This window comes from Pituophis catenifer, unplaced genomic scaffold (assembly GCF_029215685.1).
Source record: "Pituophis catenifer annectens isolate HBS135680 unplaced genomic scaffold, rPitCat1.0.hap2 SCAF_4, whole genome shotgun sequence".
NCBI lineage: Eukaryota > Metazoa > Chordata > Lepidosauria > Squamata > Colubridae > Pituophis > Pituophis catenifer.
In genome coordinates, this window is record NW_027256884.1 from 56,418,080 (window position 1) to 56,440,856 (window position 22,777).

Genomic DNA, 22,777 nt, shown 5'->3' on the forward strand with positions numbered 1-22,777 from the left:
GCAGAGAAAATCCCTATGGAGGAAGAAATAATTAAGAAAATATTGGATTGTGCAGAAATGAATAGATTGACCTTGATACTTAAAGATAGAGAGGAATCAGAATATTTTCAGATATAGGCGCAATTTTATGATTGGTTGGAGAAGAGATATGTATAGAGCCATGATGACGAACCTATGGCATGCGTGCCACAGGTGGCACACAGAGCCCTTTCTGCCGGCATGCCAGCCATTGCCCCAGTCCAGGTCCAACGCACATGCACGCACCTCCAATCAGCCAGCTGGTCTTCTGGTCTCTGCCACGCATGAACGGAGGCAGGGCCTTCTCCGATCTCTGCAGGTTCTACCCTCTGCAGATGGCTCTCCATGGCAGGAAAGCAGGAGAAAGCTAGCACGTGATGGGGGGGAGAAACTGCAAAGATCTGAGGAGGCACGGAAGGCAGGAGGTACTCAATCGGGGGAGAAACTTTGGAGGTCGTGGAAGGCAGGAAAAAGCTAGGATTCCATGGGGGAGGAACTTTGGAGATCGTGGAAGGCAGGAAAAAGGTAGGATTCGATGGGGGAGAAACTCTGGAGATCGTGGAAGGCAGGAAAAAGCTAGGATTCGATGGGGGAGGAACTTTGGAGATGTGGAAGGCAGGAAAAAGCTAGGATTCGATGGGGGAGGAACTTTGGAGATCGTGAAGGGCAGGAAAAAGCTAGTATTCCATGGGGGAGGAACTTTGGAGATCGTGGAAGGCAGGAAAAAGCTAGGATTCGATGGGGGAGGAACTTTGGAGATCCTGGAAGGCAGGAGAAAGCTAGGATTCGATGGGGGAGGAACTTTGGAGATCCTGGAAGGCAGGAGGCAGCTCTTTAGCACAGCTAAAGCACAGCTCTTTAGTCAGATCTCTACCCCCTACAAGCGTGGCTCTTTTAAACAGGGAAAGAAGACGGGCAAGAGAATGAACACGTTTAGCAGGAAACTTTGGAGTTGCCTGATCATCAGCCAAGCTATCTTGGCAGCACCATGCGCTGGGCGGGGAACAGCTGTCTCACTAGGGAACGGTACCTAGCTGTCCTCTGGTAAGAGGTATGCCGGCCCACTTGGAAAAAGCTTTAAACTTGTTAAACAGGATACAAGTAAAGATTTTGAAGAGCCTTGGTACTACAGTGGTCTAAAGCACCCTGTGGCCAGCATGGTAGGCTGCGGCAAAGGCAGGCAAACGGGCAAGGTGTGGAGATCAGCTGGGCCACAGGGGCTGCATGGTCTGGGCAAGTGAGTGAGCGAAGGAGGAGCTGGGCTGTGAGCCTGACTCTAGGCACTGGCCAAGGTGGGTGAGATAAGGAGTGACTGAGAGGGACAGAGCAGAGACTGGCGGGGCCAGCTAGTGGTGCAATTTTCCGGTTCTCTGAACTGTGCAAAATCTCAACAAATGGTTCACCTGAACCTGTATGAACCAACTGAAGCCCACCTCTGGGTGGGGGCCATTCTGCTCCAAAGAAACATGAACCTGCAACCCTGTGCCTATACTTCCCGGAAATTGACCAATACTGAAAGACGTTGGGCAGTGTGGAAAAAGGAAGTATATGCCATGTTAAGGATATTGTTGTGTTAACCAACCAGCAGAGTGTAGAGCACAGGGAAATGGTGCTGAGAGCGATGAATAAAATACATACAAACTGGTTTATCAACGTTTTTACTTTGTAGTGAAAAACAATCCCATAGTCTTTAAACAATCCAAGTCTTAGCCATTCAAATCAGTCCAGTGATACAAAAGTCTTCTTACCATACAAAACAGCAGTAGATAATAAATAACAGCACATTCACGCTGGTAACAGATCACAATGGTAGCATATCCACCCACGATGATAGCATATCCACACATGATGGTAGCATATCATCAATGACTACATTTCAGCTCCCTTCTTAAATACAGTTACAACAGAGCTTATCCAATCAGGATACAATGACTCAGCATTACAATGACTCAGCAGTACTTATTAAAGTCATAGAATACATATTCATCTTAAAGTCATATTGTAGTGGAATGGAAGGACTAAAAACATTCCCAGGCCAGTCAGAGACAGTTTATTGCGCAAGGTTCAGAGCCAGATTTGTACCTGAAGCTTTGAACAAAGAAAGAACTCTGATACAATGGTTTTTATACATTTCTAAGACAAAGGATTCAGTGAGATCATACATTTTCCATATATGGTTAATCATGAGATCATACATCCGATTTTCCTTCTATGGTTACATTCACTGTTAATAAGTTCATCTAATTACTTAAAGCATTAATCTTAGTTTACAAAATTATCTTAGCCACACAACTTTTCTTAAGTGCTCAGAGTCGCTAATGAGAGAGTTACTACTGTCCTTGGGTAAGTTCATTGGATTAAGTAACTCTTTGTAACATATAGGTCTTTGTGTCATTCACAGTCAGGTCACTCAGATGTTTTTCCATATAGCAGTCCTTTCCGTGACATCTAGGTATCAGAAGATATATTACCACTTAAAGGGGTTTAACTGTTTGTTAATGTAATTTCCAACAAGCACTTTCCTCTCTTATAATAATGTGAATAGATAGGGTCTCTCAGAGTTCATGTATCCAAGCACGTCTTCCCTTTATAATAATGTGAATAGAGAGGGTCCCCCAGAGCCCATATATCTGACTCTGTATGATTCCTATTTTATTCACATTATTTCTTTTATCTACATTATTCTTTATTTGCTATTTACCTCATTCCCCCCTGTGGAAGTTTTTCCATGCATAAACTTCCATTACTTCCTACACAACACTCTATGTCCCTTAATACACAAAGCCAACATATAATATCCCACAACATATGACTAATCTAGGCAAGAGATAGGTATTTCTTGATCTTCACCCTATTAATCCTTGGAGGTACTCCCTCCATTCTTTTCCCAGACCCTATTTCGACATATGTGTCTTTTTCAGAAACTTTTTTTCTTCAAGAAAGCGCTCTGTCAAAACTAATTCCTTCGCAGTCTGTATCTCTTTCACTGCTCTGATAGATAGCTGTTTCAGCACAGGGATTGCACAAGGAATAAAAGCTAGGCCTGCCACAGCCATATCAACAAGAATAACATTTGTTTAATCCAGCCGGATCCAGGCAACCAAGAAAACCACATGTCCGGTGTTTGTAAACTTTGACCTATCTTGGATGCCCTATCCTGTAAATCCTTGGCAATTCCTCTGACCACACCTGATTTATTCATGTAGAAGCAACAATCTTCTCCCAGAAATACACACACACCTCCTCTTTCTGCGGTTAGGAGGTCTAAGGCACGTCAGTTTTGTAAGACCACTGCAGCCAATGAGTCTATTTGATCTTGGACTTCCACCAGGGTTCCAGCAATTTGGTTCAGGCTTTCTTCTGATAATTGCTGAAACTGTATTACTGAGTGTGTTACCTCACCTACACCTGTTCCACTGCAGTTCCTATCCCCATGATTACTAATAGTGGGACTAGGATTGGTACCCGTTTCTGAACATGCCCCATGAGAGGAACAGGGATGGTATGTTCTCCACTGACAACATCTATTTCAGGAAATTTCTAGTGTGCATGTTCCGGTCCAATTTGTTGGCAAACATAAATACGTATCCCTTTCACATAAGAAGATTTATGGAAAAGGCATGTGCTCGGTTGTTCCTTGCATTAGTCCAGACCCCCAAAAGCCCCCACCACAAACATTCCCGTCAGTGGCTGTAATGGGACTTTTAGTGAAGGGTCCTTTTGCTTATCTCCGAGGATTGGACCTTCAAAAAGATACCGGGAGGTAGTATCCCAGGGGGAAAGAAGACACATAAACCTGTGTTGGACCTAATGGAGAACCAGATAGTGAAGTGAGGGGCTGGAATAGACTAGTGCACCTTTCCTTGATACCTTCCAGGACCTCTTCCATCCTCCCCATTTTGTGATGATGGCAGTTGGTGGTGATGAGAAAGTGAGTGGTGTGCAGAAGGAAAAAAAATCTTTGGTTAGTTTTACATCCCTAAGGTTCATTCTAGGACCAAGGTACACTTCTGATGGACATTGTTCTTTTATCAGGGATCCTATAGGCCTACCAGGTTTCTGATGTCTCTACACACAGGGAAGGTGACCCTATGATTTAACAAGGTTTCGACCCAATTCCAGTATCCCTGATATGCAATCTCCTCTTTTCAATTATTGTAGGGGCCCTTCTATTCCCCCCTGTACCGGGATTGTTAAACTCTTAACCTTAGGTCTAGGAGTTGGTTTAGGAATAAGGTACCCACTCCACCTTCTGATGCCACATTGTTGGCGGGAGTGGACTTGACCTAAAGTGTCCCCATTCAGTGTCTTGATGCTGCTAGGTCCCCTGGGATTCTTGACATCTTCAAATCCTTCCGCAGAGACAAGAGGAATTTCTTGAACATCCACACAACCTGAGGAACTACTGTTCAAGCTAGCATCACTCACTAGACCCTTGGCTAATAGTACCCACAACCCCAAATAAATCATAGTGACTTTATTCCCACACCCACAAGGCCTTAAGAGCGCAAGACCTGAAGTTTACAAGTTCACCATGTTAGGAAGAGGGTTAGGGATATGTGTAACTTGGGGTAGGACAATATCAATTGTATTAAAACAATACCAACAGAAGGGCTAAAGTAGCTGTTGCCCAGAGTCCCCACACCCCAATCTTCCTCAACCATGAGTGTTTTTAATAAGTGCTTACTGGATACTATCACTGTTAATGGGTTTTACATTACAAACTATAGTCATGGAATGTTGTCTTCCTCCATTCCAAGCTTCGGCCGTGCGTAGAGAACCAGCTTCCGGGGTGGTTCAGCAAAGCTTGACGATCACCACCGTGCGTTGAGAGCCCGTTGCCGGTAGGACTCAGCAGGGTGTATTCTTCTTGAACCTCAACACCAAGGGCCGGTCAGTTGTTGTCACCTGGTATGTGACTGGATCACTTTGGTCTGCGGGCTTCAGTCTCGTCCAGTGAATCCAGGACCGTTCTCCTAAGATCTTAAAAGCACAATTACAAAACCAATACATCTGGGAGAGAGCGCAAAGAGATCTGAGCAGTTGTAGTCCTCTTCAGTTGGGAAACAGCATAGGCAACCACTCAATCCTTCCACTCCTTGGGGGCTGGCATGGGCCCTTTCACTTCCTTCCAGGAACATCCAATCATCATGGTGGAATTTATGGACTGGAAACTTCAAAGGTGGTGTTTGGGCTAATAGTCCTTGTTTCCTAAAAACTTTAAAATATCTGGACAGTTTATACACATATTGTTTCAATACTTTGTCTCTGGTTTCCAGAAAATTAATGCATATGCTTCCTGTAGTGAAAACTACTCCAAACAACAGTTCATATGATGATAATCTTTCTAGGTTGGGTATAATAAAACTCTTGACACCACTGTTGCTGTAGCATTACTGCAGAGAAAAGCTTCAACCCACCCTGTGAGGTGGTCCACTATGACCAATAAATATTTTACTCTCCCCACTTTTGGCAATTCTGTAAAATCCACATGAATACATTGAAATGGTCTTAAAGCTGGTGGTCTCCCACCCATCTGTTGTTTCCTAACAGCTTGTTCATTCATCTTTTTACAAATCAAACATTTGTTTATAATTGATGTTACTAAAGGATATATCCCAATACAACCATAGCTTTTTAAAAGTTTATCTACAATAGCTTGAATTCCCCAATGACTCCACCCATATTTTGCCAAATGAATGCACTATCCCAAATGCATACAGTATCCAGCATACAGCATCCCCACTCCCTTTTTTTTTTTTTTTTTAATGTGCCGCCCTTCTCCGGGAGACTCAGGATTATAATGCATTAAGCAATAGCCTTCATAAAGTCAGCTTATTGCTCCCAGAAACTGGGTCCTCAATTCATCTACCTTAGAAAGGATGGAAGGCTGAGTCAACCTTGAGCCTGGTGAGATTCGAATTGACAGTAAGTGCAGACAGCTGGTGTTAAATTACAATGCATTTGTCTACTGAGCTATCCAGGCTCCCTGTCCATAGAGCTTAATTTAATGAATACCATTCAAAGGTTTGAGCAGACCAATTTCGAGGCAAACCCCTTGTTTCCAGGATTTTTCCATACTCCCCCTTCCACCCTAGAGGAACCATTTATACAAATTGCTTCTCCTTTCTCCAGGGGGTGTTCCTCCAAATCAGGTCTTATTTTTGTTTGTAAATCAATCACTTCAGCACCATAATGTTCTAATCCAAACTGATCCATTGATCTGGTGTTGGCTAAGAACTGTGCTTGATTCAAATTGTGATCTATGGTTACAATCAAGTCTGTCTGCTGCATTAAAATTGTTTCATTTGTGTGTGTGTGTGTGTCTGTGTGTGTCTGTGTGTTTTCAAAGAGATTGAATGGCTTTTCCAAGTTTGGTAAACTTAATACAGGAGTCTTGGTCAAAGCTTGTTTCAAATTTTCAAGGCTCCCTCTTTCATGTCCCTCCCATTTCAAACTCCAAGGTCCAGATACAATTAATTTTGCATAGAACTATCTTAATTTTTGCTTGTTTATAGATAGAGGCTGAGACGCTACTCCTGTCGGAAGGAAAAAGAAGTCTTTCCCTTTAAGGATTGTTGAAAGGCAGATCTTTCCCTTCCTGAATTCAAAACTCCCGGCTGGGAGATTACTTCGAAATGATTGGAGGTCAGCTGCTTGAGAGTAGAATCAGTTTATTGTTTCTGGGGAGGCAGGCAAGAAACAAACACAAGCACAGCATTCGGAGGCTAGCCTGTCGTAACTGTAAGAGTAACCCCCCCTTTTTTTTTTCCTCCCAAAAAAAATATAATTTGATTTGGCGTGTGAATTCTTTGTTTTGTGTGTGTGATTGTTTTATGGTGGTTAAATCCTCTTTTTGTTTGTGATTAGGTTCTTCTGTCCTGGATCTGGCAAATAAGTAATAGTTTTATAGTTCACTCTCTGTTTTTCCTAACCCTTTGTAGTTGTTCGTTCCCTATAATTATTCAGTTTGCTATTTCTGTGTTTTAGTGAATATCTCTCTTTTATAAACAAATTAGCTCCTTCTTCGAAAGGAACAACAACTTATGCTGCTAACAATCAAACAAACAAATCTGAAATATATTTGGATCAAACTTTAGCTTCAATTCTCTGCCTTTAGTAAAATGCAAGTCAGATTAAAAAAAATCTTTCAAAATCATTTCTTTTATATAGGTTTAATTAAGCCTTTTAAACCTCAAAAATTTCCAGAAAAAAATAAAATCAAAATTGTATTCAGAGCAGAAAAACTTTCGTATGCAAATTAAAGAGATCAGCAGCAAAAACCACATTAGCCGATCTTTCCCCCTCCTTTCTCTGCTCTTTCAGCAGAGAGAGAGATGTCCGCTGAAAAAAAATCCAACAGCCCACCCTTTTCCTGCTTCTCACTTCCAAAGGAAAAAGGGGGGGGAGAGAAAAAAAATGTTTTACAGCAGGCAACCAAGCCTACTTCATTCAGCATTCACCTGCTTCATTCAGCATTCTTCCAACAAAGCAACACATTCTGCACTTCTCTCCAACCTCCACAATTCACAGACATTTCCCACAAATTATATGAAGGGGAATTAAAGTGCATTTTCACCAACTTTTACCCTCAACACACTTCACATTCATGCTGCAATCAAACTGCATACACCAATCTCACATGCAAAAATCTCACTTCATGCAAACCAATCATTACAATTATTCAAGCACAACTTTACTTAATTTGCTGGCCAGCCAAACAATCAATTCAATTCCATTCAATTTTACACACTATCATTATATATATATATATATATATATATATATATATATATATATATATATATATATATATATATATATATATATAACAGAAATCACACCAAATTGATCAAGTCAAATTATCTGACACTTCCCATTTAGACAGGCTTTACCTCTTTACGGCCTGCTAAACCCCGGGTGGGAAGAACAGTAAACAATGTCTTGTTTATTCTTAGTTAAGAATGGCAATTTATCAGAAACTTTATAACACTGCAATTAGTTCTTTTCTCTTACCACACATAAGATCACACATTTTTTAAAAAAAAAAAAACTTTTATTGCATAAGGTTTTCTTTCTCCCCTTTCTTTAGTTTTCATCAAACAGACCCTAGCAAACTCTGCCTGATACTTGAGTAATTAAGGGGGTTTTTCTTTTTGTCTTCCACTGATCAATACTATTACCACCCATTCTAACAACACTACCCCTGGCTCACGACGCTGGACATTCCGACAGTCGTCTATGAGAACCGCAGAGGTTTAACCACCCGCACAATCCCACACAATACTTAATTCCACAATACTTAAATACTTAATTCCAGAGACTTCAGGACGCCACCTGGTCTCCTGGGGGGGGTGATCAGGCCCCCTCTGCCACCCCTTAACGGGTGTGTACCTCTAAACAGAGAGACTTTAACTCTCTGATTTATACTTACCTGTTTTCTTTTTCCTTTCTTTCTTTCTTTCTTTCTTTCTTTCTTTCTTTCTTTCTTTTTCTTTCTTTCTTTCTTTTCTTTTCTTTAAGGTCTCTGTGTCTGGCTAACCTTTAAGGATCCTTGACTAGGCCAGGCCTGGGTAGAAAATAAGTAGGTAGGTAGAAATTCAAAAAAATTTCCTACCTTTTTCTGTGGGCGTGGCTAGGTGGGGTGATCATGTGACTGAGTGGCCGTGGCTGTGAGTGATGTCAAGTTGGTCACATCCACTAAGTCACATGTCCACCAAGCCAAGCCCACCAAGCAAGCCATGCCCACAGAAACGGTAGTAAAAATTTTTGAAACCCACCACTGGAATAAGCATCCAGTTTGTGGAGAATGTGCTAGAGTTGAGGAGCTGCACAGGCAGCAATCTTATCAAATTGCCTGTTTAACAGGCTCAGACCCCAATGAAATCCCAGACCATTTCTCTGATGGCAAGAAGCCCTTTGATGAATTAAGCAATGAAGTTCAACCCCTAGCAGCATCACAGAAACTGTATAAAAATCCTTGCATTCATCAAGCTAACTTGTCAGCTGTCCCAAAATGGATGCTGTGTTTCTGCTTAACAATAAACAGTGTTGTGGCTCCGTCCTCCGAGCCTATCTTATCGGAGGAAGAAGGCTCTGAACATGAAGGAGAGGAGACAGCCAAGCCTTCCTCTCCAGGACCCTCCTCTCTGGCAATGCCTCAGGTGTCTCCCAAAGGAGAAGAGATTGGCCAGGAGCCAGATGTTTCCGAGCCGTCGGATAGTGATGAAGAAACATTGTGGTTGGACTCATGCCAGCGTCGGAGAGACAAGCGTGTACAGCAGAAAAGGAGGAGTGCCAGAGATTAAGCTGAGTCACTGGACCACACCCCACAGGCTATAAAAGGGAGGGTGGTGGCCATTTGGACTCTGTGACGGACAAAGCTAAATCTCTGGTGAGTCACTTTGCACCTTTGGACACAACGTCTATTTGCTGTAGATTTAATTACAAACTGGACTATTCAAACTGTGTGTATTTTTGTCTGTGTTATCGGAGTAAAAGTTCTTGGCAGGCCAGGGCTGTGGAGTTGGGAGATAAATGTTCCGACTCCGACTCCGACTCCTCAGTTTTTTGTACTTCCGACTCTGACTCCGACTCCAGGTACCCAAAATTTCCTCCGACTCCGACTCCTCGACTCCGACTCCGACTCCACAGCACTGTGGCAGGCAGCTACAGAGTTGCTGCCAAGTTCCTTATCACTGACGTTGAGTGTTTGAAGAGTTTATTTAACCCTCTGGTTAACCCCGCTGGCTGGTTGGGTGCGTGTGTGGGACGGGGACAGAACAAACAGAATAATTCTTTCCAGTGGTGGAATTCAATTTTACTACCGGTTCTGTGGCATGGCTTGGTGTGCGTGGCTTAGTGGTCATGTGACTGGGTGGTCATGGCTGGGTGGTCATGTGACTGGGTGGATGTGGCCAAGACAAAGGAATAAAAACCATTGGTAACATACTGTCCCTTCATTGTCTATTAATTGATAGATTGATTTTTTTCCTTCTCTTTTTTCAATCTATATGCCACCCATCTTCCTGGTTTATTTGTGTTTTCAAAAAATTTTTGTTTAGATCTCTTAATTTTTTGAGCTAAGTCCTCCTTTTCAGTTTATGTTTTTTCAAATCCATTTGATTTCTTTTGTTCTTTTTTTGTGGATCTTTTTACAATTCCATTTCTAACTTCTTATACTCCTCCTCTAGTTTTTTTTTTTTTTTTTGAGCTTGTCTTTTCTTTTTATTTCTCTTTCCCACATGTTATTGCCAGTCCTCTGATATATGCTTTGGCTGTGTCCCATACATTTTGTAATGAAGTTTCTTCTTTTCTATTCCCTTTAAAAAAGAAAACCAACTCTTTTTCCATATTTGATCTCGTTGCGAACCGGTAGTAAAGGTAAGTAGAACCCACTCCTGGTTTGGACTACCAAACTGGGAATTATATTACCAGGCAGCAGTGTTAACATGGATGAAAGAATGGATTGTATTGAGAAATACAAGATTATTGACATTGGAGGGACATGACTTACAATTGTGTTGGCACGTTACTTCCAAAGACATTATATAAGAAATGCTTTATTATTAATATCTGTTTGAATGAATGAATCATGTGACTGCAGGGAGGAAAATTCTCCATCTCTCCTCATGGGGGGGGAGGGGAGAGTGGCTGTTTGATTGAGTGTAAGTGGGAAGTCTTGTTAGCTGTGTGCGTGGGAAAAACCAGTTAGATGGTGTCCACTAGCCTTGGAAGGCAACTTATGTAGGAGAAGGAAAACTCTGATCTCAAACCTCCACTGCCTTCTGGCTATACCCACCTATGGGAAAGTCTTCAGGAGTTAACCTCGAGGCAAAACCTGGAGCAGGCATCCTGGAGTAAGGAGGAGTGCTAGAGGAGTAATACCTCTCTAAAAAAAACCTTAGTCCAGCTGGCCCGGCTGGTAGCACCTCATAAGGGCCTCTATCCAGGGTTACAGGAGAAGATGGTCAACTGTTTTGAAGGCAGAAGAGGGCTTTATGCCCCAATGGCAGATAAAATGGCAGGACCATCTTCTAGGAGAAGGGAAACTCTGATCACAAACATCCACTGCCTTGTGGCTATATGTACTACTGGAAAAGGCTTCAGGAGTCAACCTCAAGGCAAAATCCGGAGCCGGAGTCCTGGAAGCAGTTCGTGACTGTGTACAATCACATTCTGATAACTCCTGCGACGCAGCTGAAACTAATTGTATCGGCTTTGCCGTTCCATTGGACTATTTCAGCGATGTGGAGAGGGGGGATATGCTGCTTGGGTAACAGTCTATCCTCCATATTAATCTACCCAGGCCTCGTGCTCTGGAGAGGACAATCCAGCTTTGCATACAGCATTGAAACAACATGGGAAGTGGCAGTAACCGGTTATAAGTCTTTGCTTGATTAGCGTAGAGTGTGACGCCAGGGGCCACTTTCATCGGTGGGAGAGGTCATTGTACCTCATTGGGCAGCTACCACCCGCCTTAAGCTGGGCAGTCCCCAGCCAGTAAGGTGCTGCCCTGCAACCCTGTGAGGTTGCGTGGAGTTTAGGGTCAAAGCTGACAAGCAGATCGATAACTTTGCACCATGCAACAAACAAGAAAACTTTAGTCCTAAAGTTGGGGACCTGGAATGTTCGGACAATGACCCCCGGTTTTTCTGATGATTTACAAGAGATAGATGATGTATGTAAGACAGCTGCCATTGACATGGAGTTGAGCAGACTGCAGATGGACATCATTGCCCTTCAAGAGACAAGACTGTTAGACTCGGGATCTATTAAGGAGAAAAACTTCTCATTCTTCTGGCAGGGAAAATTATCAAACGAGTCTAGGGAATATGGGGTTGGCTTTGCAGTCAGAAACACCCTACTAGGATCCATTACGCCATCTGCTGCAGGAAGTGAAAGAATTCTGTTCTTGCAGCTCCACTCATCAGCAGGGCTGGTTACTCTTATTAGCGCATATGCTCTGACATTATCATCTTCAGTAGAATCCAAAGACAAATTCTACGACGATCTGGCTGCTACTATCAAGAAAATCCCTGAGAAAGAACCACTGTTTATCCTTGGCGATTTTAATGCCAGAGTTGGAGCTGATTATAGTTCTTGGCCCACTTGTTTAGGTCAGTTCAGCGTCGGAAAGATGAATGAAAATGGCCAACGATGGAGTTTTGTTACTATGGTCTTTGTGTTAGCAATACATACTTTAAAATAAAGCCTCAACACAGAGTCTCTTGGAGACATCCAAGATCGAAGCATTGGCACCAGCTCAACTTGATTCTTACCAGGCACTCCAACCTCCCCATTATTACAATCACACGCAGCTATCAAGGTACTGATTGCGATACAGACCACTCCTTAGTGTGCAGCAACATAAAACTGCAAACAAAGAGATTGCATCACTCGAAGAAGGAAGGAAGACCACGAATTGACATCAACAAGACCCGCAAACAGGGCAAAGTGGAGGAATTTGCACAAGCACTCAAGGAAACTCTCCCAGGCCCAGCTGAAGTAACGATGGGAATATTTCAAGAATGCTGTTTATAATACCACCTTGTCAATATTTGGTAAGGAGATCAGAAAGGCAGTAGAATGGTTTGAAGCTCATTTGGAGGAGTAGATGCCAACCATTGAGGAAAAAAGGAGAGCTCTAATTGCATATAAAGCCTGTTCCAGTGAGCGCAACCTACAGGTTCTGCGAGCTGATCATAGCAAAGTCCAACAGACCGCCAGGAGATGTGCTAACAATTATTGGCTGCAGCTTTGCTCTCAGATCTAGATAGCAACTGACACAGGCAACATCAAGGGGATGTATGATGGCATCAAGCAGGCCTTAGGTCCAACACAGGCAAAGCACCCGGGAAAGATAACATTCCTGCCAAAGTTATGAAATGCTGCAAAGAGAACATCTCCACTGAACTGTATGAAATCTTCTGTCTTTGTTGGAGGGAAGGTGGACTACCACAGGACATGAAGGATGCAAATATCATCACACTATACAAGAACAAAGGTGACAGGGATGACTGTAAAAACTACCGTGGCATCTCTCTTCTTAGTGTTGTAGGGAAGCCGCTTGCCCGTGTCATACTGAGGAGGCTCCAGGTCCCTGCAGAGAGTCTATCCAGAATCGCAGTGTGGATTTCGAGCCAACAGGTCCACTACTGACATGGTATTTTCCCTTAGATAGTTGCAGGAGAAATGCAGGATGTCAGCACTTCAAGCTGCATTTACTCTAGTGCTGACAGGAGAGGCAGAGGTGTCTGAAAAGGCATGTTTCACTTTTCACCTACTTATTTTCCCTGGAGATAATATCTCCTAGGAGATGGGATGGGAGGGGGAAAATTCCTTTGAGCTGGAGCAGTAGATTAGGAATAGAATGACTTGGAAGATGGCCAATGAGTGCAGGAGAGTGGGGAATGGAAAGGGAGGGTTTTGGGCCTGGAAGTCAGTGTTGGCTTCAATGGAGTCGGGTGTGGAATGTCGTGTTTAATAAATAGGAGTTTTCCTTCAAAGACTGTTTGAAATGCAATTTATTTGAGACGACCTCGAAGCCTGACACAGGGAACAAAGACAGCCACTTTTTGTAGCCTTCATAGATCTTACAAAGGCTTTTGACTTGGTTAGCAGGGATGGCCTTTATAAAATTCTCCCCAGGATTGGATGTCCACCTCAACTCCTCAACATCATCAGGTTCTTGGACTTCCAGTGGCACCATAGGCATTGAAGACGCTCCTTTGTGAGCGCCAGCTCCGCGATCGTGTAAAGCAATTAGAACAGCGCAAATCAGCTGTCTAGCGGCTTGGAAACTTTCTCCCTGGGAAAAGGGGAGGAAGAGAACAGACGGGTGTAGGTAGAGCTCCCCAAGAGCCCCAGGAACAATTCTCGAAGGGTGAGAGCTCCCTGGAAGCCTGACAGAGCTACAGATCCAGGACGTTTCTGCTTTAAGCAGAACAAGACACCGCGACCACCCCCGCAAACAATGCTTTGAATAAAACATTGGATTTGGAAGCAGGCTGAGCAAAGCCAGGAGAGATCAGATTTGCAAGTACTAAACTTTAACTCTAAATGTGTATTACTTCCTTCTGAGTTATTAAGGGAAGAAAGTGAAAGAAAGATGGCGATTGAGCTCTAATGGGGCATGAAAGTGAAAGTTAAAAGGAAAGTTTCGTTTAGCGTTGGCAGCCCCTGTCTAAAACTAGAGATCTTTGCTTTGAAAGAAAGAAGATTTAAAGGCTAAAAAGACTATAATAGTGATTTTAAAAAATGATTGATATTATTTAAGGACTGGAAATTTTTGGACCTGGTGGATTTGTTGTCCTGGTTGCTGAATAAATTCAAATTGAAAACTAAAAATGGCTTCAAAACAAATAAAGACTGTTGCCTCTAAAAGCGCTGGGAGCTCGCCAACTCAAAAGTCCAAATTGCAATCTCTCTCTGTTCCAATGGAACCACCAATATTAACACTTGAAATGTTGCAGGAAGCCCTTAAAACACAAGCCTCTGTTACAGAGAAAAAAATTACTTCTGTGTTTGAGGATAAAATTCGAGATGTCGCTGATGAGATGGCTGAAATTAAAGAGTTTATTCAAATTCGAAATCAGGAAATTAGAGAAGATATTGTCATGGCAGTCCAAGGTCTGGCAAGCCAAATTGAATCATTAGATGAAAAAGTGGAAGAAATTAAACAGTCTAATGTACGCTCCCACAGAGAGGGACTCCTCAGGGTGCCGTCAGCCAGGCAATGTCGGCTGGCAACCCCCAGGGGGAGGGCCTTCTCTGTGGCAGCTCCCGCCCTCTGGAACGATTTGCCCCCGGAGATAAGAAGGATATCAGATCTCCGGGTCTTTCGCCGTGCCCTGAAAACTTTTCTTTTCCATCAAGCAGGGCTGGCATGACCCCCCCCTCCTTTTTTTAGTTTTTTAATTGTTTGGCTTTTAATCCGTCAATGGGTTTTAATTCGAATTGTTTTAAATTTGGGCCAAAGTATATAATTCTTTTAATAATTTTAAATTTTGTATTCTTATGTGTTTTAGTTCTGGGTGTGCACCGCCCTGAGTCCACTAGGAGAAGGGCGGTATACAAATTGAATTAAATAAATAAATAAATAAATAAATAAATAAATAAATAAATAAATAAATAAATTTGGAAAATAAAATGGGAGAAGTTCAGAATAAGATGGAAAAAGCTGAGGCCGATGTAACAATGATACAATATAGAGACATGGAATTTGCTTTGAGAATAAGAGGTCTGAAGGAAAATAAGCAAGAGAATTTGAGAGAGATTTTTGCAGAAGCATTTGCACAGATAATGGGAGAACAAAAAGCAAATTTTCAATGGCAAATTGATAAAATTTATTGTGTCAATTCATGGGTTGCTAGACAGAAACATTTACCAAGAGACATTGTAGTCTATTTTACTACAAGGAGGATACACAATGAAATTTTACAAGCCACTTTTAAAAACAAACTTCAAGTGCAGGGGCAGGAGGTTTTAATACTGAAAGAAATCTCCCCCAAAATGTTGAGAGCCAGAAGGGATTATACCTTTCTGGTGGAAGAACTGAGAAACCGTCAGATACAGTACAGATGGGAGGTTCCAGCTGAACTAATAGTGAACTATTCAGGAGAAAGATATCATCTTAATTCAGTGTGGAAGGCAAGAGATTTTTACACCAATGTACTAAAGGCTGGATGCCCACAGTCCCCAGAAGCTAGAAGGAAGACGGAAGCAGAGGGGGCAAGAAAGGGGGAGAAGGAAGAATCGCTGGTACAGGCCCAAAGGGGAGCTTTGATTATTCAAGAAGATTTAATACAACTTTCGACTACTGCTCAAGCTTTGGAGGTATTCGAAAAAATAGAAGAACCTAAGGATCAAAGACAGACCCCAGCGGCAGCCAAGCGTCAAGAAGAATTAAGAGTGCAGCAACTCCAGATGACAACTCAAGAAACTACAAAAACAGAAGCAGTGGGAGGAGCAAGGCCAAAAAGCAAAATGCATGGAGATTTCCAGCAGATGCTCCAGAACTTCAGGGTGCCAAGAATGGCAACTAGATTTCTGACTTGGAATGTTAATGGCCTAAATTCACCACAAAAGAGGAGAAAAATATTTCATTATCTGAAACAGTTTAAAAATGAAGTAATCTGTCTACAAGAGACTCATATTAGAATGAAAGATCAAAAATATTTAATAAATGCAAGGTTAGGTACACATTTTGTTGCATTTGCTCCAGAGAAGAAGAATGGTATAGTTATATACCTAAAAAAAGACTTAATTGCTAAACTAATTGAAGCAGATGAGCAGGGAAGATTCATAGCAATTGAACTTTTAATAAAAGGGGAAAAAATACTTTTAATTGAGTATATGCACCAAACCAACAACAGGAAAATTTTTACAAGCTTTTACATTCCAAGTTACTACAATGGGATTATAAATCATGCATTTTATTGGGTGATTGGGATGGAGTTTTGGACACTAAAAAAGAAGGGGCTCTTGCAAAATATCTCAACGTGTGCCAGATTGTCAAAATCGTTTTTTGAAATGATGGATGATATGGAGTTGAGAGATATCTGGCGAGAGAGGAACTCTGAAGAAAAAGATTTTACTTTTTTTTCTGATCAATCTTTTTCTAGGATTGATTTCATATTAATTACTAATGATCTCTTTTCTAGGGTGAAGAAGACAAAGATATGTCCAAGAGTTTTAACAGATCATAGTCCAGTTTGGATGGAATTAGAGTATGGAAAGGGATTTAAGAGGTCTTGGAGGTTAAATGAAAATCTGTTTAGATATGAGGAAAATGTAAAAGAATGTAAAAAATTTATGAAATAATTTTTCATTATGAATATGCATAAGGGTACATCTATGGAAATGGTTTGGGACGCAAGTAAAGCATATATGAGAGGTATTTTGATATATTTGAATAATAAACATAGACATAAACAGGAAAAAAAAAGGAAGGACTTAGAAGAGGAAATCAAAAAAAAAAAAAAGAACAAGCTTTGATATTGAACCCAGCAGACAAGAAAATAAAAGAGACAATTAACTTACTGCGAGGGCAATTTAATATGCTAATGGCAGATCAGGTTGCAATAACTTGCAATATGCTAAACACAATACTTTTTGCAATGCTAACAAACCAGGGAGATGGTTAGCATATCTGTTAAGGAAAAAACAAAAGTCACGGACTGACCATAGAGAAAATAGAATATATAGGTAAAGAGGTTTATCAGCAAAATATGATTAAAAAAGCATTTTTAGAATTTTATACGAGGTTGTATGCTAGTGATAAAATTCAAAGTATAGATATAGATAGATATTTACAGAAAGAGAATATTTCTATAATTACAAAAGAGCAAAGGGAGGGTTTAAATCAACCGATTACTTCTGAGGAAATTATGTTTGCAATTAAGCAGTTGAAAGTGGGTAAAGGCCCTGGGACGGATGGTTTGACAGCCGCTTATTATAAATACTTGCAGTTAGAAATGGTGGGACCATTTAAGGAATTATTTACTAACATACAATCTGGAGGAGATATACCCCCATCCTGGAGGACAGCTTTTATTTCTCTGATTCCAAAGGAGGATCAAGACCACACCCAGCCAAAAAATTATAGGCTTATATCACTTTTAAATACAGATTATAAAATTTTTGCTAAAATACTAGCAAATAAGTTAATGACAGTCATGCAACAAATGATTCATAATGATCAAACTGGTTTTATAAATGGTAGACAAAAGAAGAGTAATGTAAGGCAAGTTGTTAACCTATTAGAGTATTTGGGGAAGAACAACCAAGTCCCTGCGGTGCTAATATTTCTTGATGTGGAGAAAGCATTCGATCGATTGAATTGGCATTTCTTATTGAAAATAATAGAAAAGATGCAGTTTGGAGAATATTTTACATAATCTATTAAGGCAATATATTAGAAACAAACAGCGCAAATAATAATTAATGGTAGTTTAACAGATACTTTTAATATAGAAAAAGGAACAAGACAAGGATGTCCCTTGTCTCCATTATTGTTTATTTTGACTTTGGAATTTTTGGTGAGTAAAATATGTGGGTTGGATAAAATAAAGGGAATTAAAATTAGGCAGTATGACTACAGATTATGAGCATTTGCAGACGACTTGGTTGTTACTTTAACCCAACCATTACAGTTAGTTGTAGGTTTAATGGATATAATTAATCAATATGGACAAGTATCTGGATTTAAAATAAATGCAGGGAAAATGAAGATAATAACTAAAAACATGACTACAAATCAAAAAGAAGAATTAGAAAGACTAACAGGATTTGAAATAGTAAAAAAAGTTAAGTATTAAGGGGTTTATATTACGACGTCAAATGCGAAATTATTTAAGCATAATTATGATCCATTGTGGCAAAAAATACAGAGAGAGATGGAAAATTGGAAAAAAATACTATTATCTTTGTTGGGAAGAATAGCAGCAGTAAAAATGAATGTTTTGCCTAAGTTTTTATTTCTTTTTCAAATGATACCAATACTTAAAAAAGATGAAAATTTGAAGATATGGCAGAAGGGTATTAATAATTTTGTTTGGGCAAGAAAGAGACCGGGAATAAAGCAAAAAATAATGCAGGATATACGTGAAAGAGGAGGTCTCAAAATGCCCAATTTAAGATTATATTATGAGGCGGCTGCCCTATCAGTAATTAGTGACTGGATGAATTCAACAGAAGAAAGAATATTGAATATTGAGGGATATGATTTGGTTTATAGTTGGCATGCTTATTTATTATATGATAAGAAAGTGGATAAGACTTTTAAAAGTCACATATTAAGGAATGCTTTATTGCGTGTCTGGAAAAAGTATCAGTATAAATTAAATGATAAGTTACCAATGTGGGCAATACCCAGACACGCGATAGAGAATATAAGTGTAGAGCAAAAACAAGGAGAACTTGGTAAAACAAATTAGAGACCAAAGTCAAATGCATATAAGAAGGTTGTATAATGCATTGGTAGAAATAGATTCAGAAACGGAGCTATTTAAGGACTGTATGATAAAATGGGCACAAAATACTGAAGAACCAATAATGATGGAAATGTGGGAAAAAATATGGGTTAGAAATGTAAAGTTTACGCAAGCCCAAAACTTAAGAGAGAATTTTTATAAAATGTTTTATAGATGGCATCTAGATCCTAAAAAGCTAGCCTGTATGTATCCAAGTTTGCAACCTAAGTGTTGGAGATGCAAATGTGATGATGCTACGTATTATCATATATGTAAAAAAAAATTGTAAAAAAATTAAGGCATTTTGGATAAAAAATATGGTTGATTATTCAAAATATTCTCAAAAAGAAGATAAAATTTACTCCACAGTTCTTTCTGTTGGGTATAATTACAGATTGTACGGTTATAGAGACTAAATTGATTTTAAATTTAATAGCAGCCAGACTTTTGGTGGCGCAGTATTGGAAGAAGGAAGACTTACCTACTATTGAAGAATGGACATTAAAAGTAGTGAATTTAGCAGAGATGGCAAAAATTTCAGCATACTTGAAGGACCATTCAAATGAAAGACATATGTGGGGATGGTGTGACCTCAGTTGTCGGCAAACTGCACTGAGTAAACAACGTCAGCACATAGTCCTAATCTTATCAGAGAGGTAAAGACAGAAATGTAAAGACAGGATGTCTGGCAAAAGATCCTTTATCAAGATATGCAACTCAGCAAGTAGTATTGTTTGTCACAGGAAATAACATGAGGGTAACATGAGGGATCTATGTGGACTTCACGAGCTTTCTTTAGCCAATTAGCATCTGTAAACGTTGATTAATGTTTTGCCATGATAGTTGTAAAATGACAATAAAAGGGAGCCTTCTGGATGGAGTCAGGGTGCCTTCCCCAAGGTACTTTCACACTGAGGTACCTTAATCAAGGTGCCCTCCCACCGAGGGGCCTTCCTGTGAAACATCATCCTGCCTATGTGCCTTTCTTCATCGAAACAACAGATATATATCGGAATGGAGAAGATGGATTGACTATATTCAAAACAAATATTGGACTAAAAAGTTTGAAATAGCTTATGAATGAAACAAAAAAATTTTTTTTTCTTTTTAAATTTAAATTTTTAAATTATCAAGCTCAACCCTTCCAAGACTGAGTGGCTGTGGCTCCCGGCATCCCGATATAGTCAGTTGACTCCATCACTGACTATTGGGGGCGAGTCTTTGGCCCCCACTGAAAGGGCTCGCAATCTGGGAGTCCTCCTGGATAGGCAGCTGTCTTTGGAGGAACATCTGACGGCTGTTACCAGGGGGACCTTTTATCAGGTTCGCCTGATTCGCCAGTTGCGGCCCTTTCTTGATCGGGATTCCTTGTGCACAGTCACTCACGCCCTCGTCACCTCTCGCCTTGACTACTGCAACGCTCTCTACATGGGGCTCCCCTTGAAGAGCACCCGGAGGCTCCAGCTGGTCCAGAATGCAGCAGCGCGGGTAGTGATGGGAGCAACATGGTGCTCCCATGTAACACCGCTCCTGCGTGAGCTGCACTGGCTCCCGGTGGTCTTCCGGGTGCGCTTCAAGGTGTTGGTTATCGCCTTTAAAGCGCTCCATGGCATAGGGCCTAGCTATCTCCGAGACCGCCTGCTGCTACCGACGACCTCCCATCGACCCGTGCGCTCCCACAGAGAGGGCCTCCTCAGGGTGCCATCAGCCAAACAATGTAGGCTGGTGGCCCCCAGGGGGAGGGCCTTCTCTGTGGGGGCTCCCACCCTCTGGAATCAGTTGCCCCCGGAGATAAGAAGAACCCATGACCTCAGTGCCTTCCGTCGTTCCCTGAAAACCCATCTTTTTCAGCAAGCCGGGTTGGCTTAAGAAGAAATTTTTAAATTCTTTTAATTAGTCTGTGATTCTTAACTTTCGGGCCAAAATTTATATATATTTTTAAATGTTTTAATATTTGTATTCTATGTTTTTTATCTTGGCTGTACACCGCCCTGAGTCCTCAGGGAGAAGGGCGGTATATAAATTGGAAATTAAATTAAATTAAAATTAAATGTTTTGTTTGTTGAAAGGGGAGTTAAAGAGCAAGAGGGAGTTTGGAGTCTATAGAAAGTTAGCATATTTTAGTTTATGTTTGTTAAATGTTATACCCTGTATTTGCTCTGGGAAGTCCGGGGTGGGGGGACCGGGGTGGGGGGGAAGAGGGGGGATGAGAGATGGGGGGTGGGTGGAGGAGGGATGGGGCATGGGTGGAGGTGGGATGGGAAAAATTGTTGTAATATTTGATAAAACTTTTTAATAAAAAAAAACATCAGGTTCTTTCATGAGGAAATGAAGGGCACTGTAGTTTTTGATGGCTTAACTTCAGATTCCTTTGATATTCGAAGTGGAGTGAAGCAGGGCTGTGTCCTTGTGCCAACTTTATTCGGGATCTTTTTTGCTGTCATGCTGAAACATGCCTTTGGAACTGCAACAGAGGGTATTTACCTCCGGACCAGATCAGACGGAAAACTTTTTAATCTCTCTAGATTGAGAGCAAAGTCTAAAGTCCAGCTGAAATGCTTACGGGATTTCCTCTTTGCTGACGATGCTGCCATCACTGCTCACTCTGCTGAAGACCTTCAACAACTTACGGACAGTTTTAGCAAGGCCTGCCAAGACTTTGGACTAACAATCAGCCTGAAAAAAACACAAGGCATGGGTCAGGACGTGGATTCACCTCCCTGTATTACAATCTCTGCACAAGAACTGGAGGTTGTCCATGACTTTGTGTACCTCGGTTCAACTATCTCTGACACTATCTCTTTAGATACTGAGCTGAATAAACCTACTGGTAAAGCGGCCACCACATTTTCCAGACTTACAAGGAGAGTATGGCTTAATAAGAAGCTGATGGAACATACAAAGATCGAGGTCTATAGGGCCTTCGTCCTGAGAACACTTTTCTACTGCAGTGAGACTTGGACCCTTTACGCACGGCAGGAGAGAAAGTTGAACACCTTTCATATGCGCTGTCTCCGACAAATTCTTGGCATTGCCTGGCAGGACAAAGTTCCAAATAGCGCAGTCTTGGAATGTGCTGGAATTTCTAGCATGTATACACTATTGAAACAGAAACGTCTACGCTGGCTGGGGCATGTCGTGAGAATGGCTGACGGTCGGATTCCAAAAGATTTCCTGTATGGAGAATTAGTGCAGGGAAAGCGCCTTGGAGGGAGACCACAGCTGTGATATAAGGATATCTGCAAGAAGGACCTAAAGGCCCTGGGAATGGACATTAACAACTGGGAAACCCTGACCTCCGATCATTCAGCTTGGAGGCTAAAGACACAGCATGGCCTTCTCCAATTCGAAGAGACACTTGTTCGGCAGGCTGAGGCAAAGAGGCAGTCCTGAAACCAGCGAAATCTGGGGGCTGGGCAGGGGACAGAATGTATCTGCCCTCAGTGTAGAAGGGATTGCCACTCTTGAATTGGCCTTTTTAGTCACACTAGATGCTGTTTTAGGACCTCTTTCCAGAACACGATATCATAGTCTCTTGAGACTGAAGGATGCCATTGATGATATTATTAACGTGGGAGAAAATTAGAGAATTAGAGGTACTTGAAGATACCAGTTTGACTTTCGACAATGGAAGCACTAATACACCCAAATATTATTAATATGGGAAATATTGTCAGATATAAGGATATTTTGTCAGAAAGGGGGGAACTTAAAATGAAACAGGATTTGGAAAAGCAGGGGATTGATGTGGTATGGTATACACAACTGCAAATACAATCTAGATA